A 16,547-nucleotide genomic window follows, 5' to 3' on the forward strand; every position below is an offset into this window, starting at 1 on the left:
AAGTAATGAATTTATAAAGAAAAATTTGATCTAGGCTAAAAAAATAAACAAATTTGAGGCGTTTTTGTGGTTTCTGTTTTTAATTTAAATATATAGGGAAAATTTATATTACAACAAATATGAGAAGAGAAAATAAGTTTTTTTACTCATTATAAAATCATATTAAGTAAAAAAATCTATTCTATGATTTTTATTCTTAACTTTGTGTACAGGCGTTCTCATTACACTGTTCAACAGGGCTATCGATTTGTAGACATCATCGCTACTGCCCTTAAGCAAAAGGAATACAGCTCTGGTATAGGGTGTCTATGTTTCCTAGATGGGAAGGAAGCTTTCGATAGGATGTAGCATTCGGGGATGTTGTGGAAGCGTGAGAAAGTCCTCAAGTTTACCTGAGCCTAAAATCTTACTATTCGACAGATATGTAAACTCATCTGGTCTCTCTTTTTCGGCTATCGGACATATGCAGGAGTGCTACAAGAAATCAAGAAAGTATCTTAGGACCTAACCTCTACATACACCGCAGACATTCCTACCTTGAAATAATCCTCACCACCAACACGGATGACACCACCATCTTTCGTTATTCTAAAGATCTCGTCATCTCAAACAGAAAATTGCAAACCCGTGTTACATCTCTTGGTATTGGAATATACAAAAACCATCTAATGTAGTCCGCTACCTTGGGCCATACATTGAAACACAACCTACATGGAACCAAAACAAACGTCCCAAAAGACAAGAACTAAACATACGCTTTAATCTTCTTAAACGCTTGCTGGACATACGATCCAAACTGACTTTACAAAAAAAAAAAAAACTCATTTATATTTTAACACCCAAATTGACACACAGCTTCGAACTTTGAGGTTCAACAAAACGTTCCAACTCCCAACGCATCCAATTACCACATTCCAAAATTCTCCGAATCTTCATCAATGCTCCTTGCTATGTATCCAATCTAACCGATCACAATGACCTTAATATAGTATGTCAATATGTCCTAGAAGTAGCGAAAAACTATTACATCAAGTTTCACAAACAATTATCCAGTCAGAGGCGTGGCGGCCGCAAAGGTTTACGCGTTGACACAGCGCTCATCACTGAAAGGTAAAGGTTCGGGGTTCGAATCCAGCGGCCCTGCATTCGAACCCGACATACTTACAAATGGGCTTTTTTTCAATAACACCAGCACCCTGAGGGTTTATATGACCTCTACTGTGGCGAACCCTCGTTAAAATAAATAAATAAATAAATAAAATTATCCAGTTACTCCTCATATCAGAAACCGTCCATCTCGCACCCTGCCAAATAATCTTCCCCGATAACTGAAGCTTCACTGGCGACGAGACCCCAGTGACACTAAAAGTGATTAACGAATTAATGATATTAATGATTAATTCATAGGAGTGACTACTAACAAGTAGACTCTTTTTTCGTTATTTACGTACATTTTTTTATATCTGCCTGATAAATTTTATTTTGTTTTCTGTTTCCAAATGTTATCCAATTTACTTAACCGTAGCAATTGGAACAGGCGTTAATAAATAAATAACCGAAAAAAATTCTTAGCTACATATAAAATTCTAAATTACTAATATAATTAAATACGTGCTTATTGTTAAATTATGTTAAAATATTAAAATTTAACCCTTTGGTTTTCCCAATTAAAGCTAACTTTTGTCTGTTGTTTTAGGATAGCCCCTGCTCGACCAACATACATAACTAAAAGGTAAATGATTCTTAATTATACTTTATATTATATTATTATTACATAGTATATTTGTCTATACAGGTAACTGTCATAAAAGTAAACATTCTTTCTTAATCGCATGCTTCATTTTAAAAATTTACACGTCTTTTATTGAAAACAAAGCTATTTATCTGGCTTACACCAAAATTTAATCTCGTCATTCAGAACGGCAAGTTTCACTTCTCAGCTCATTAGATTATCCGTTTTGAATACCTGCCCGGAGTTGGGCTGTTAGGAGAAGTTTGTGAAACAATAGTTGATTACACTACTGGAAATGCTTAATTCTGTTTCTGCCTAGTTTCAATCTATGATCCTAAAGGGGTTTATGAAAGCCGGGCGGTTTAAGGGATGGTAATTCTGATATTATTTATCAAAGGGATTAAAGTACAATAAAACAGATTTATGAAGAATAATGGAAATTTGAGTTATTTTGCATTTATTTAGAATAATAATTTAGTATATAACATAGAAGATAAATGCAAGATTTGAAACTAAATTGAAGAACTAAGCCATCTTAAAAATTAAATGACCAGTGCCTTTTATGCAATAACTATTTCTAGGTTAACAGAAAAGTGGTGAGACATACAAACGATCCAGAATTACAAACAGCTTTTCAAATGTTCACCATTATTTGACGTGAACGCGGTATATTGAAGACTTTCGGTTTTTCAAAGACTTCCTTGAAGAAGAATAAATTGATAAAAGGTTGCCGATCCCACGGGAGGCTGGAGGATCAGAAGGGTAAAAGTTTCCGAATGGCCCATACAACTTTAATACGCAAATTAGGATACACTACATGCCCCTATGCTATAACAGACCACTCAATTGAATTTATTTTTGACTGACAGAAAAAATAACAACATGAAATAAGAAACAAGGGGAATAATTTTTGTTAACAGACTTCCTACTTTTCTAATAAAATGTCCATATTATAATCTTTTTTCACAAAATACTGTTTTAGCAATCAAAAATCTCTTCAGTTGTTTTAAGATAATAAACAATTTTTTAACTTCAAATTAATTAATATCTTGAAGCTTTGAAAACTTTGGTAAAATATCTATACTTCGTATTTTTGTAGTAAACACAGTCTCATGGGAAAAGCCTTCATTTTCCGTGCTATCGTCTCTCTCTTTCTCCTCTCACTCACTCTCTCTCTCTCTCACTTTTTCAATCTCTCTCTCTCTCTCTCTCTCTCTCTATCTCTCTCTCTATCTATCTGTCTCTATCTCTCTCTATTCCACCTCTCCGCTCTTTCTCTCTCTCTCTCTTTCTCTCTCTCTCTCTTTCTCTCTCTTTATATTTACGTTAGATTCAATCAATTAATTATACTATTAATTTGTCTGTTCCGACTAGAGCAGATATTAATTAGTTTTGAAACCAGTTGTTTGTCACAATTCAATAGCTCTTACAATAGAGCCCACTGGACAGCTGCTAAACTACTGACTCCAAAAACTAACTAAACTGTACTATGGTATCTGAATGGAACGATGGAAATGGGTCTGGAATATTGGAATGGAACGAGTCCCATTAACGCTTTTGTGGGTGCAGATTGAGGAAACTGCGTTGATGATAGAAGATCGTACACAGGATATGCATTCGTTATGAATAGTAGTCCTACATCCTAAGAATCAAGAAAGGAAAGAACCGTCGCACTTTTATAGACGGAGGCCGAATACATGGGGATTGCGGAAGCGGCAGAGGAAGCACTGTTTCTACAAGGGTTTTTGACGGAACAAAGCTTCCATGATTTAATAGGCATAATTACGTATTGTGACACTATTGGTGCAATTAAAATGACATAGACTGCTGTATTTCACGGACGACGTAAGCATATTGACATCAGACATCACTTCGTGCGAGATACCTTAGGGGAATAATTTATTCTCTATCTAATTATCTTCTTCTATTATTCTCATATTTTTCGCCCTACTCCTCATTTGTACGAATCTTCCCTTTTTAAATCGTTAAAATAATTTAACTAGTTTGTATATATATATTGAGAGTAAGATGAGAAAATAGTATAGTAAGAAGGCCGAATGAAACATAAATATTTCGATATATATTTATATATATAAAATATATACTGTATATTTTATATATATATAAAATATACAGTATATATTTTATATATATAAAATGTATACTGTATGTTATAATTTATGCTTCATTTGGCCATTTTTGCTATAACATTATTTTCTACTTTTGTCTTGACGTGTATATGGTTTACTATGTCTAACGCTTTTTAAGCACTGTTTTTATCTTTCCACTCTATTTTATTATTAATTTATCAATATTACCAATAAGAATATTATTTCAATTATTTACAAATGAACATTGTTTTATTAATGAGTCTTCTTGTTAAAAGCATTGATAAATTATGAACACAGTCCCTTTTTAAGCGTTTCGAAAGGTAATGTATATGAATAATTTAAAATGAAAGTTGTTTTTATTCTCCTTTACTGTTTTTCATTATGTATTAAGAGTCAATTATTTTTTTATAAATTTAAAATCGCAATAGAAACGTATACAGGGGTCAAAAAGTATGAAAATTCCATAAGTAAAAGTTTAATTTAAGACAGGTTAAAGACATTTCGTTTGAACCCGTAACAAGTGGGATTTCGGATGTTAGTTTATTTTTAAACCTTGTGCGACAAATTAGTGATATGTACCATTTAGATGTTTGTTATTTTTTCCTGGTAACATTTGTTTTCGTTAAGAGCTCCGTTGATGGCTCAGTTTCACGGGCTAAGTACTTAGTTTAGTTTCTTGTATAAACAACGCCTGTTGAACCCGTGGCTGGATTATAAACACAGAAGAGTGGATACGTTTAAATTTGGGATGTTTAATTGGAAATAATGATACTGTTGTTATTACTGAGCAATCATGCCCCTTTTCTATAAAATTAACAAATCGAAAACTCACAATTCCGAATCGCATTGTGAACAAATTTAAAACTACTAGTCTAAATATTATGCCAAATTCTCTAGGTCCGCCTTCTCATGAGCAATTATCATTAATATCTATAATATCATAATATCTATAAACTTAGGAAGTGGGGGAGAGGCTGTATCATGGGCGACGCAGGCGATAAAATATTTGGTTTTTATCCTTTTTTAAATATTTTTAATGGTTTTAACTATAAAACGGCCGCTGAGTAGTTTTTACCGTAAAATCTGAGGTAAGTGGAAATGACCAGTCTAAAAGATCTAAAAGTCTTTAAACTGAGTGGATCGAGGTCACGATAGTTCAAGTGGTAGAGCAGCGGCGATCTAGCCGAAGATCGTGGGTTCGAATCGCGCTCGTGACACTGACTTTTTTATCTCAACTAAAAACCATAATTAATTGAAAGATATTAATTGGTCAAGCGGACCACGAAACTAGTGAATCTTTAAACTGGGTTTAAAGCACAGTTAACGCTGAAAATAGCAATTGTTAAATGATTTATTCCTTCCCCCACTGATATCTCACGTTAATAAATAGTCCCCCATAAAAATACGTTCAACAGAACTATATTAATTTTATGTATACTTGTTGACTATAGATACCATTAGAAACGGAAAACCAAACTTTGGACTCAGATGCACTCAGGGATTGAAATTGGGTAAGTTCCCACCTCGCTCTTTCAGTGAATCATCGCAAGACACTATTATGTCTTTTTCCCGTTATGCCACACCATTAGTGGAAAAGCAGGTCTTAATATATAAATGGACTATGGTTTATTTAGAGCTGGATGAGCCAACACTCTCGTAAAACTCAACACATACCTCCAATAATCCACCAATGGGCATCTTCTTCGTGCTACTAAATACGATCACAAGAAATTTAACACGGAAACTCTTATGTTTGGATCTGGCTTGGTATGAACGAACTAGGTCATTTCAGTTTCTATTCATGCCCGTACGTAATCGACCCGCACAATTTCATTTTTCGACCACACGCCCACACAATAATGCTAATAAATGCAGTCACTTCATAGTACATTTCTCACGCAAACATCGAGAGCTGGGAATGTTTGAGACTTGAGACTTGTAGTAGGACTTCGAAGTTTTGACAAACCAGGACATTTCAGTCTCATTTCATGCATGTTCATTCATCATTCATGCATTCATTCAGAGCCATTCATTACTCCGTTTGATTCAGAAGTTACGACAAACCATGCCATTCGAGCTTCAATTCATGCACATACTCAACTATACACCATTTCATCTCCAGATCAATTACACCCATATGATCATGCTAATAAATACAATCACTCCCAGAAGATATTTAACATGCAAACTCTGAGAGCTGGGAAGGCATGATATTCCAAAAATGCACCTACTCGACCCATCCACCACAATATATTTTGGCTACTTCACACCATGCATTCATGCTAATAAATACAATCACTCCCACAAGATATTTAACATGCAAACTCTGAGAGCTGGGAATTTATGATACTCCAAAAATGCACCTACTCGACCCATCTACCACAATATATTTTGGCTACCTCACACCATGCATTCATGATAATAAATACAATCACTAACACAAGATATTTAACCTGTAAACTCAGAGATGTTGGAAAATTTGACTTCCAAAGGTAGGATATAGTTTGATTCAGAAGTTTCGACCAAGTCATTTCGGTCTCAAAGGCATGTGCTCAACCATACATCACTCAATCCCCTTACCAACTCGAACACATACTAAATATATACCATTAGCTTTAGTAAGATGATAGCCTAATGGATTTTTGTCTAACTCTAGACGCAAAATGCAAGTCTAACATTAATTATGCAATTAAGTTATATTCTCCTATCAGCCATCTCACATCATACATTCATTCTAATAAATACATTCACGCGCAAAACATGACAGCTGAGAATGTTTGAGACAATAAGTGCATTGCTTATAGTACGAAAGCGACGTTTTCTATTATCCTCATCATCATAATCATCAGGTATAAGCCATAGTTTCAGTAAGGTGATGGCGAAAACAATTTCTTCATAACTTCAAAGCATTCCGCCATTCTAGAAACCACAGAATAATAAGAACTTGCATATAACTTGTACCTTTTTGCTCTCTATATGAAACCATGGCATAGGGAGTTTATGATGATTTATGTAAAGCTTTGACTTAAATAATTAATCATCATTTTGAAAGGAGAGTGTAGTGAAAAAACAATAAGCTTATAGCTCTAGTTAATAATAAATGTTTAATTAATGTATTGAATTTGATATTCATGAAATCGGATTTAAACGATTGGTTTTGAAAATTCACGATCCGTTTTTTACTAGAGGAAAAAGGGGCAACAGACATCCGGAGTAAACAGGGATTTCAATTTGCTTTTAAATCGTCATTAAGGGGATGCTTCCGGAAATCCATTTCTGCCAACTCGGCATCGGAAGCGGTATTAATGCGCTGACGGCTTTTCCCCGATATTACACCGCTTATTAAGCCCCGAGGATAACGACTCTATTGCTATTTGTTCAGAGGGACATCAAAAAGCGAGACGGAACGCACCATCCCGGCGCGTGTGGCAATATGCTGAATCGTCACCTCCCCGCCCCCATTAAAAGAGTTTTATCTAAATGTAGGAATGTCACTCGTGCTCGCAAAAAGCATGTTATATAATGAGATGTAGGAAAAGCAAAAGAAAAGGAAAAAAACAAGTAATGTATTTACAAACAATTTACTAAATTTTTACTTAACAAAAAAAGAAGATTTTTTTAATAAAATATCGATTAGGCCAAAGATTGACAAAATAAAGTAATCAAGTGATACTAACAAGGTTCAAATAAAAAAATCCATCATTTTCATGAATACTTTATTACACACTCCAGACAATTTTCCGCGTAACATATTTTCCTTTTTTATTGCTTTCCCAATTGGGAAGGAATTGAATTTTTTCTCATTCACCGGTTAAGGCAGTTAGGTTGGGATGGAAGCAGACAGTTTTGGCATACCTTCAAAAATTCAAAGTAGCTACCGCTCCCCAATCGTTGTTACAAGCTATTTAAACACTGCTAGGAAGGAGGAACTCTGACATCTGAGATTTTATAGCCCTTAAGTACTTAAGAAGTAGTTCTGAAATAAAATGAAGGTCTTTATTTTCGATTTCGCTAAGTGTTTTTCTATTGCTACCCAATACGATTAACGTGATTAGATTTGTGCAATTAATCCCAATTCAATTTTGATCATTTTAGCATGCCTGTCCTCGGTGTTTTGGTAGACCTTTTTTAATCTTTACACGCGACTAACTTCATCAAATCCTGTCTAACATTCAATAAATCAAGAATGTATCATCACTGGTTAGTCAGGATTATAAGCAGAGTGAGATCAGCCTAATATACAATAGGTCGAGAAGCAATCATCATTCGGGGTTATTAGCAGGGTTAGACAACAATCAACCAATGTACGTCCTTGTTTTAATCAGTACACAAACGACCACCGAATACGAGGAAACGCGTTCTTATATCCTGACGTATCTCGAACAAGCAAAGTTATAATGCTAAATAGTCATAAAGACCTGCCTAATATCCAATAGTCCGAAAATCCGTCAATAGTCATGGTTATAAGCATGGTGAGTCTAGACGGAAAGCAAGATTTTTATTATAGTATTGCTCAAAACTCTCTGAGCTTGACGAAACGCCTGCAGATCTCCTTACCAACCTTCATCAAACCTATGTTTGACTTGCCATGATATCCAAATTGTTGAAAAAGGAGGTAAGTTGGGTAATAGCAGGGTGAGGCAAAAAACTATGAAATGTACGTCTTGATATTAATACACAAACCTATGGCCTACCATGATCAAACCCAGTTATAATCTGCCTAATATGTAATAGGTCGCAAAGCTTAATCAGTCAGTGATCTAAACAGGGTGAAGCGAGAAACCAAACAATTTACATCTTTGGTTTAATCCTTACTTAACCACCACTGAATATAAAGAAACGCATGCTTTATCCCGACCTACGTAACTACTACTATTATCAAACCTATATATAACCGGTCAAATATACAATAGGACAGGAGGAAGACAAAATCAATGAGGGTTATTAATATGACGAGGCCAGACATCAAGTAAGCTACTGTTTGATTTTAATCCATACACCAACTCTTACTGAAATGATACCTTGACCAAAACTATATGGGATATGCTAGAGTTTGGATAATTGACCAACTGGATAGTTGGTTGAGAGGGGTAATAAGCAGAATGAGCAAGACACCAAACACTTTTTTTAAGCCCTTAGACATTCTGCCCACTGCATATACCTTCAACTAAGCTACGTGTACGTGACTGTATATGTATATCCAATAGATTGAGGATCCATTATCATTAAAGATTATAAACAAGATGAAGCAATAACCAAACCCATCAACCTCTAATTTATTCCGAAACAGGTCTGATAGACCAAAACGGCGAGCTAGGTAGCTCAGGATAGTCGGAACTATTACTAGCGCATCAACTTAAGGACCTCTAGAACATATTTTACCATGCTGTATTCATTATCCTTTTCAGTCTGTTATACTCACTCAATCTCTCTCTCACTCTCTCACTCTCTCTCTCTCTCTCTCTCTCTCTCTCTCTCTCTCTCTCTCTCTCCCTCCCTCCCTCTCCCACCCTTTCTCACTCATACAATTTTTCTTTCCTTACTTCTATATCGCTAGCTTTATAGCTATTATTGCTATAGCATTTCATTGAATAAGCTACATACATTCGCTATCATTGGCTCAGTTAATCCCAAAAGACGTCAGCGGTACTCTTATCTAGCAAGCATTTGGACAAATTGAAAACGGAGTGTTTCGATTTATCCCAAATGGAATTCGAACACGGTCGAATAACGGAAATCGGTTGAACAAAGCGATATTCAAGTGTAACAGCGAGATTAGACGGACCGAAAACGATATTTTGATCACTCAGCTGACACTAGATAAAGCCGTGATCAAGTCATGACGATGGAAATGTCCGAAAGATAGTTTTGATCCAAAACAACTTAAATTAAACTAATTCCAAAATATCGGACACGTATCCGCCACTTCTTGTGAATAGGCCCTGATTTCGCCAAAAAATAATAATAATAAAATTGTGAAAACATTTCCGTTTTTTAATATTTTTATTTTATTGTTAACTTGCTTAAATCAACTATCTGAATATATAATTTTACAGCATTTTTTATGTACATTGCAATAAAAATATAGTAAAAGCTATCAAAGTTTACCAATAAATAAAGAATTTTTAAAACCTACATATTTTCCAACAAAGTTTCTTATTTTGAATGGTACATTTAACGTTAAAATCCGTTTTTGAATTATTGCCGTTTCAACCAGATATTCCGATAAAGACTTCTTACAAATCGGTAAAATATTAGGGGTAAAAAAACCGATAAAATTAAATTCAAACGAAATTTTATATTTAGGGTGATAAAACGAATGTCATATTAGTTTCACGAAAAAATTTTTTATGGCCTTGTTTACCTAAAAAATATTTGGCTTTTAGACATTTTTTGGTTATTGATAAATTCGGACAGGTTTTATTATATTTTTATGGCAATGTACGTAAAAAGTGCTGTATAATGATATATACAAATAGTTGATTTGAGTAAGCAGATCGGCGAAATAAAAATGTTAAAAAACGGAAAATTTTGACTTTCAAGCTTTATTGGCGAAGACACGGCCTATTCACAAGAAGTGGCGGGCATGTGTCTGATATTTTAGGGTATAGAATCACCAAAAAAAGTTTGATCCAAATCAGAAGGTGAAACACCTGGTCGTCCGCTTGTAAAATTACAATATTATAAACCTAATACTACTTAAATTGAATTTTGGAAAAATATTTACAATTTTATATTTTTGATGATAGCTGCATTTTAATAATATAACTACAATGTTCTTTTCTTTCACTTTCTCAAATCGCTGAGATGCAATGATTAGGATAACTGTATTTTTTGGAAAGAAAGGTGAAAAGGAGTTCCCAAATTTTACAATATTGCCCATTTCGTCAAAGAATTATTGCCAAATCATAGATGGCCTTTATATTTTTGAAATATAGTTCTTTTCTGTTAGCTCCACATCGACAGTAAAATTTGGAAAGTTTATTTGTTTGAATTGTCCGTTTCAATCTCGAGGCTGTTCGTTAGTTAAGGATTCTCTTTCAACCCCGCGAAATGAATGAAATCCGCCATTAAAATTGAATAACGGAGGCTCATGACTTCCCGTTTGACGACGAATTCCATGGAATATGCATAATGTTCGTCATTACTGTCTTGATAACAAGACTGGTACATTTTTTATCCAAAAGAAAATCACAAGTGGATATCTCTTGTTTCGTATTATTTAAATATTTATTATATTCCTTAAATCAATGTAAGAGGGTGTTTACTGAACTTTACAACCTCTTTTACTTTTTATTGCCAACAATGAACATACTCAGTATGACCTGAGCTCAAACAAGCATTCAAAAGGTAGACCGTCAGTGGTCCCGAAATACGTATTGGCAATAAAAAGTAAAACAAAGAGGTTGTGAAGTTCGATAAATATCTTCTCATATGAATTCAACCACAACCAAAATAAAAGGAGAAGGAGTTCAATTCCTTAAATGTATGCTCTGAAAGTAGACTACTTGGCAATAGTTTATTTAGAAGTCGAGGTGGAATATTACAATAGGGTTAGAGGTTAGTGTGGATTTTGTGTTGCTGGATCTGACAACAGATTTTATAAAGGGACGATTTTGATCGATATGGAGTGCGGTTTGAAACATAGAATGGATTTAAGAATTCGTAATTGCATGATCTGAATTCTTCCTGAGAGTTTTGTTGTTGAGAGAGAGTTTAGATCTGTTTTCTAGAAGTCTGTTAATTAATTATTATCGAATGTTCAGTCCTGTTTTACGTCGTTTATGCGGATTCAAGTCAGTCGTTTGTTTAAATACAGCCAAAGGTAACGGAAGATGTGAAAGAGGTTAATATAGATTAGAAATAGAGTGAAGCTACGGAGGGTGAAGGCTACGGTTTGGGATTTTATCGTATGTTCAATTTCGACATTTGTAAACCATTTTTCTAGGTAATGTAGGTGTCTGAAGGGTTCGGTGAGCTATTAAAGAGAGTTTGAGAATAAAATTGCATTGTAATCATCATTTGGAGATCGAGAGATGAGGTCTGGTGTGACTTAGGTTTAGAAAAACATTTTCTTTATCGTGCCAACGTTTCGATCTTTATTGAGATCATCTTCAGAGCTCAAATTGTTTGTTTTCTGCGCTCTTGGGCCCTCTCAACACGACACGCAAGAATGGCACAATTACGCAGAAAACGAATACTTTGAGCCCTGAAGATGATCTCAATAAAGATCGAAACGTTGGCACGATAAAGCAAATGTTTTTCTAAAACCTACGTCACACCAGACCGCATCTCACGATCTCCAAATAACCATTAACTAACGGTCACTAAACACCACACATTGTAATCATCGTATTATAATAATAATGACAGGATAGCAAAAGTATATACTAAGTACGGACGGAGGATATGTCCATGAGGAACGCTATTTTGAGTCCTTGAGTATAGAGCAGCGTGAGACAACCCATATTATGAAGTACGTGTCTGTCAGGAAGAACTTGAACTTAAAGAAGAGTCTAAAAGGTTGGTTGCCTTTTAGTTTCCAGAGCAACCCCAGGTGATAGACTCGATCTTTCAATGTTGAACATCGAAGAAAATCCCCGAGCAGCATTTTTTGTTCTCAAGAGAGGATTACTAAGTATTATTAAGTTAATAAACAGTTTTTTATCTTAAAAGCAATATTAAAATTGAAAATGTCTTGATTTCTATTTGACATCAAGGAATTGTATTTTACATATTATCCATTATTAAAACATTTAGGTTTGTCATCTTTGGACTTTTTAAATTTTTTTGTTTACATTAAAAATTGCCAACCTTTTCACTGGTTGTACTTTCACTAGACGCTTTTCTTCGCGTCTGGCTGATTAGATTTTCTTTTTTTATATATTGACATATTTTGATAATACCTATGAAATTTCGGTTCAATATCCAAAACGTCTGGCAATAAATGCCTATTATTAATAATGAAAATATTTCTTGAATAAGATGGGTTCGACTAGACTAAGACAATAGAAATTAGAGATATAGCAAGGCTTTATTTAATAAAGTGAATCAGATTATTCCCGAAAACGTTCCTTTAGCCTGTGATAACTTTTCAAATAAATTGATCCACTCCCGAAGTTTTCGATTAATAGAGGATTTAACGGCCGGCTTTTACGATTCCCTGTTTTCGGGCTAATTGTCCTAACTTTTGCAATCAGGTTTTCTTTCGAGTCAAACCAATTTAAAGTTGGCCGAGTACCGGCGGGTATATTTTAAAGGGGAAGACCGAGGCTTTAAAATGATAAAATTCCACTACACGGAAAGGCTCTCAGGGAGGTGCCTTGAAGAAAGCGTTATCCCGCAGGATGGGTCCGTTTAATCCAGCTGTGCGAGAATAACGGAGTCATTCAACCGGCATTAAACGAGACAAGACGCAACATCTGTATTCGTTAACTTGTAGAAAAAGGTACTTTTATTATTTAACCTATAAATTTATAAAGACCAACAATAAATTTGCCTATTATTATAAAACAAATAAAATTAATAATATTGATAACTATTTCATTTGTCGTCGAGAATCCAATCCGATTACACGACATTTGAAAAATGGCAAAAAGGAGGGGAAATTCAAAAGGTGGGGTTGAGATGGGAAGTGTCCGAGTGGATCGAGGTCACGATAGCTCAAGTGATAGAGCAGCGGCGTATCTAGCCGAAGATCGTGGGTTCGAATCCCGCTCGTGCCATTGATTTTTTTATCTCAACTAAAAACCTTAATTAATTGCAATATATTAATTGATCAAGCGGACACGAAATTAGTGAATTTAATATTGATAACTATGTGATCCTTGCCCTTATTCGAAACAAAAATTTTTTAGTATTTATTTAAACTAAGTTTTTCAAAATTGATAGTAATGTCGTAATTAAAAAAAGACGAGCTATTATTTTTTATTAAAATAGAGGCAGCATGCGGACCCTGCAATGATCATTTTGTCCAGTTTCAGGGCCGGCAAACTATACTGGTCATTGCCATCCTCTCCTCTTACTTTGCAATTCTTTTCTTATCTTTTTCGCGTTTTAAAACTACTAATTTCTTCTACTGATTCCACAGCTAAATTATGATGTTTTATGATTTATCGGTAACCAGCTCTCTCTTTTCTTTATCGTATTGTTAAGGGCAACGTCAGTTGTGAATAAAATAAAACACATAAACTCAAATGTACAAAAAAACAGAAACAAGATAAAAACATTATAGTATGGTTAGCATACACACTACTTCAGAGTGTGCGATATTCCTCAGGTAATTGGGGATAAGCCCCTCTATTTACGGTAAAATATTACATTCACACACCAAACTTTCTTCAACCTCAGAGTACTCAGTATTACTCGGAGTTATACTCTTATTTGGAATAAGAGCTTCTCCATTCTCGCTAATAAATGGCATTTTGCAAGCATTTATTTACACTAGCGCAGAGTACTCGATATTCCTCCGGGTTATTAGGGATAAACCGTGTCTTCAAGCTAATAAATCGTATAAACACACCAGAAATCATTCATATTACCCCAGAGTATTTGTTATTCTTCGGAGTAATAAGGGATTGAGCCCATTAATTCACGCAAATAAGTGCATTCGTTCCAATAAACAACACTTACGACAAACACGAAGGTACAAATATTTACAATTAAAAATATTTTTGTTCCTGAGATACTCGGTCACTAATCTGTGAAAGATGCCTTACCCCATGGCCGCGCGCAGGTCGTACGGAATATCGTATTTCTTTGCACACTGAGTTTGATATTATAAGCTCTGCACTCTGCACACAACGGGCACCTATTTGGTCTTATCCCCATTAGAAGGTGTGTGTGATGTTGGTATGACCTATGCTCAACCTGGTAAGAAACCTTTTCCTTTGTAGACTCAGCATCCGCCGGACAGACTGATGTTTTATAACATTTGTAAAAATTAGTTTCCTTCGTTCAACCAGATTCTCTATTGATTTTTATGGATAAACGTTTTTTCTTTGTAAATCCGCTGGACAGAGAGACTACCTATGTGCCCGGAATCCCATGAGAAGATGACCTTTTTCTCACTGACATAGATCCCATTATGCTGTTGGCAAACAATAATTATCATCTATCTTTCGTTGTAAAGTGTTAATCCACGGCTAAGTTCAAAATTTCTCACCATGTGTTTTTTTTCATGTATCTTTTTATTCGGATTAACAACCCCATTGAAATGTAAAATTGACTTTAGGCAAACCCGGCATATTTCGGCTTCGTCGGAGCGTGGGAATAATTCAAAAATTAGTGCTCGGCGTAGTTGGCAACGGCATTTACCTCGGTTAATATTTCCCTTTGTAAGAGAGGTGTTTGCACACGGGAGAGCATCATCAAGACAATCTGAAATGTTAAACTGGGCCGTATTTGACATTTCATGTAAAGATTTGTTCAGCTACGAAGCTAATAATTATAATAATTAGAAGTTGACTCGACTATTTGAATTTTTTATTTCCTTGGACGCAATCAATACACTAATGAGTAATGAATCACATCGGTATTGGGAAATTGCTGTTATATTATGTATTAAACAAACGAAGATGTTAATTATCTAAGGAATTGCAAATCGGTGAAGCCCCTTTTGAAGTTAGAGTGGCCATTGGAATTTGATGTGGCATGTTCAAACTTACATCGTATAATTAAGGAACATTCTAAACTATTAAATTCATTAGATTTCGTGGTTCGATTGGCCAAATAACATCTTTCAATTAATTAATCGTCATGTAAGGTATTGATATAGATAAAAAAGTCAGCGTCACGAGCGGGATCGAACCCACGACCTTCGGCTAAGTACGTCGCTGCTCCACCACTTAAGCTATCTTGACTTCGATCCACTCGGACACCAACTTCCCACTTCAACCCAACATTTTCCCCCGAATTTTTCCTCCTTTTTGCCATTTTTCAAATGTCGTGTAATCTATTTGATTCTCAGCGACAAATATTATAAACTATGTGAAATAGAAGATTAAAGGTATGCCAACATATTTTCATCAATACATTATTTTTACTATTTTTTCCAAACGTAAGACACTATTACCAATTTAAAAAATAAATAAATGCTTTGGAAACTTCTAGTGCTATAGTATAACTGACAAATCTTTCGTAAAAATATTTAATAATTACATATAATTTATTATGCATACAAAAACTATCATTTTTTCTTACAACAGTTCTTCAGTTCTGGAGCCTTAGTAGAATATTATTCAAATGAGACCAAGCACAAATATGTATAAATTATACGTAGAGTGGTAGATATAAATAAGTAGAGAGATAAATGAAATATCATAAATAAATTGATTACTAATAATTTTTCATGAACCTTGAAAGTAAATGGATTTTAAATATTAATCACTCCAATATTACTGCTTCGGCTCTTTCCTTGACGGAGGTAAGCCTTCGATCGAGTCATTACTTATTAACTCATAAAAAAAATCATAAATGTCCGATACGTCATTTTAAGTACGAATGTGAACATGTTTCTCCTCATCCTAATGGCAAAACGGATGTTCCGCAAGGTATCATCTTTCGTCCCATTCTATAATAATTATTCTCTACATTTGTATCAATAACTAATCATTATATGCGGATGATGCCGCCACCAAATCGAGGCCTAGTAGCCTTCAAAAACTTCCAGAACCATCCATTATATTTCGAAGAATGGTTCCACA

The 16,547-nt window shown here is 34.7% G+C and overlaps 1 protein-coding gene and 1 long non-coding RNA gene across 2 annotated transcripts in view; one reads left to right on the plus strand and one right to left on the minus strand.

Annotated features, from left to right (window-relative positions):
• Positions 1-16,547, minus strand: part of LOC106664508 — a 123,028-nt gene that overhangs the window by 38,426 nt on the left and 68,055 nt on the right. The window lies entirely within an intron of this gene.
• The window catches only part of LOC106664507 (poly(rC)-binding protein 3), a 117,039-nt gene continuing 102,190 nt past the window's right edge, over positions 1,699-16,547 (plus strand). The window contains exon 1 of the mRNA XM_024229753.1: positions 1,699-1,732. The gene's annotated coding sequence lies outside the window, so the exon portion shown is untranslated. The remainder of the gene's footprint in view (positions 1,733-16,547) is intronic.

The sequence above is a fragment of the Cimex lectularius genome, unplaced genomic scaffold (genome assembly GCF_000648675.2).
Source record: "Cimex lectularius strain Harlan isolate CLEC.00 unplaced genomic scaffold, Clec_2.1 scaffold410, whole genome shotgun sequence".
Lineage (NCBI taxonomy): Eukaryota > Metazoa > Arthropoda > Insecta > Hemiptera > Cimicidae > Cimex > Cimex lectularius.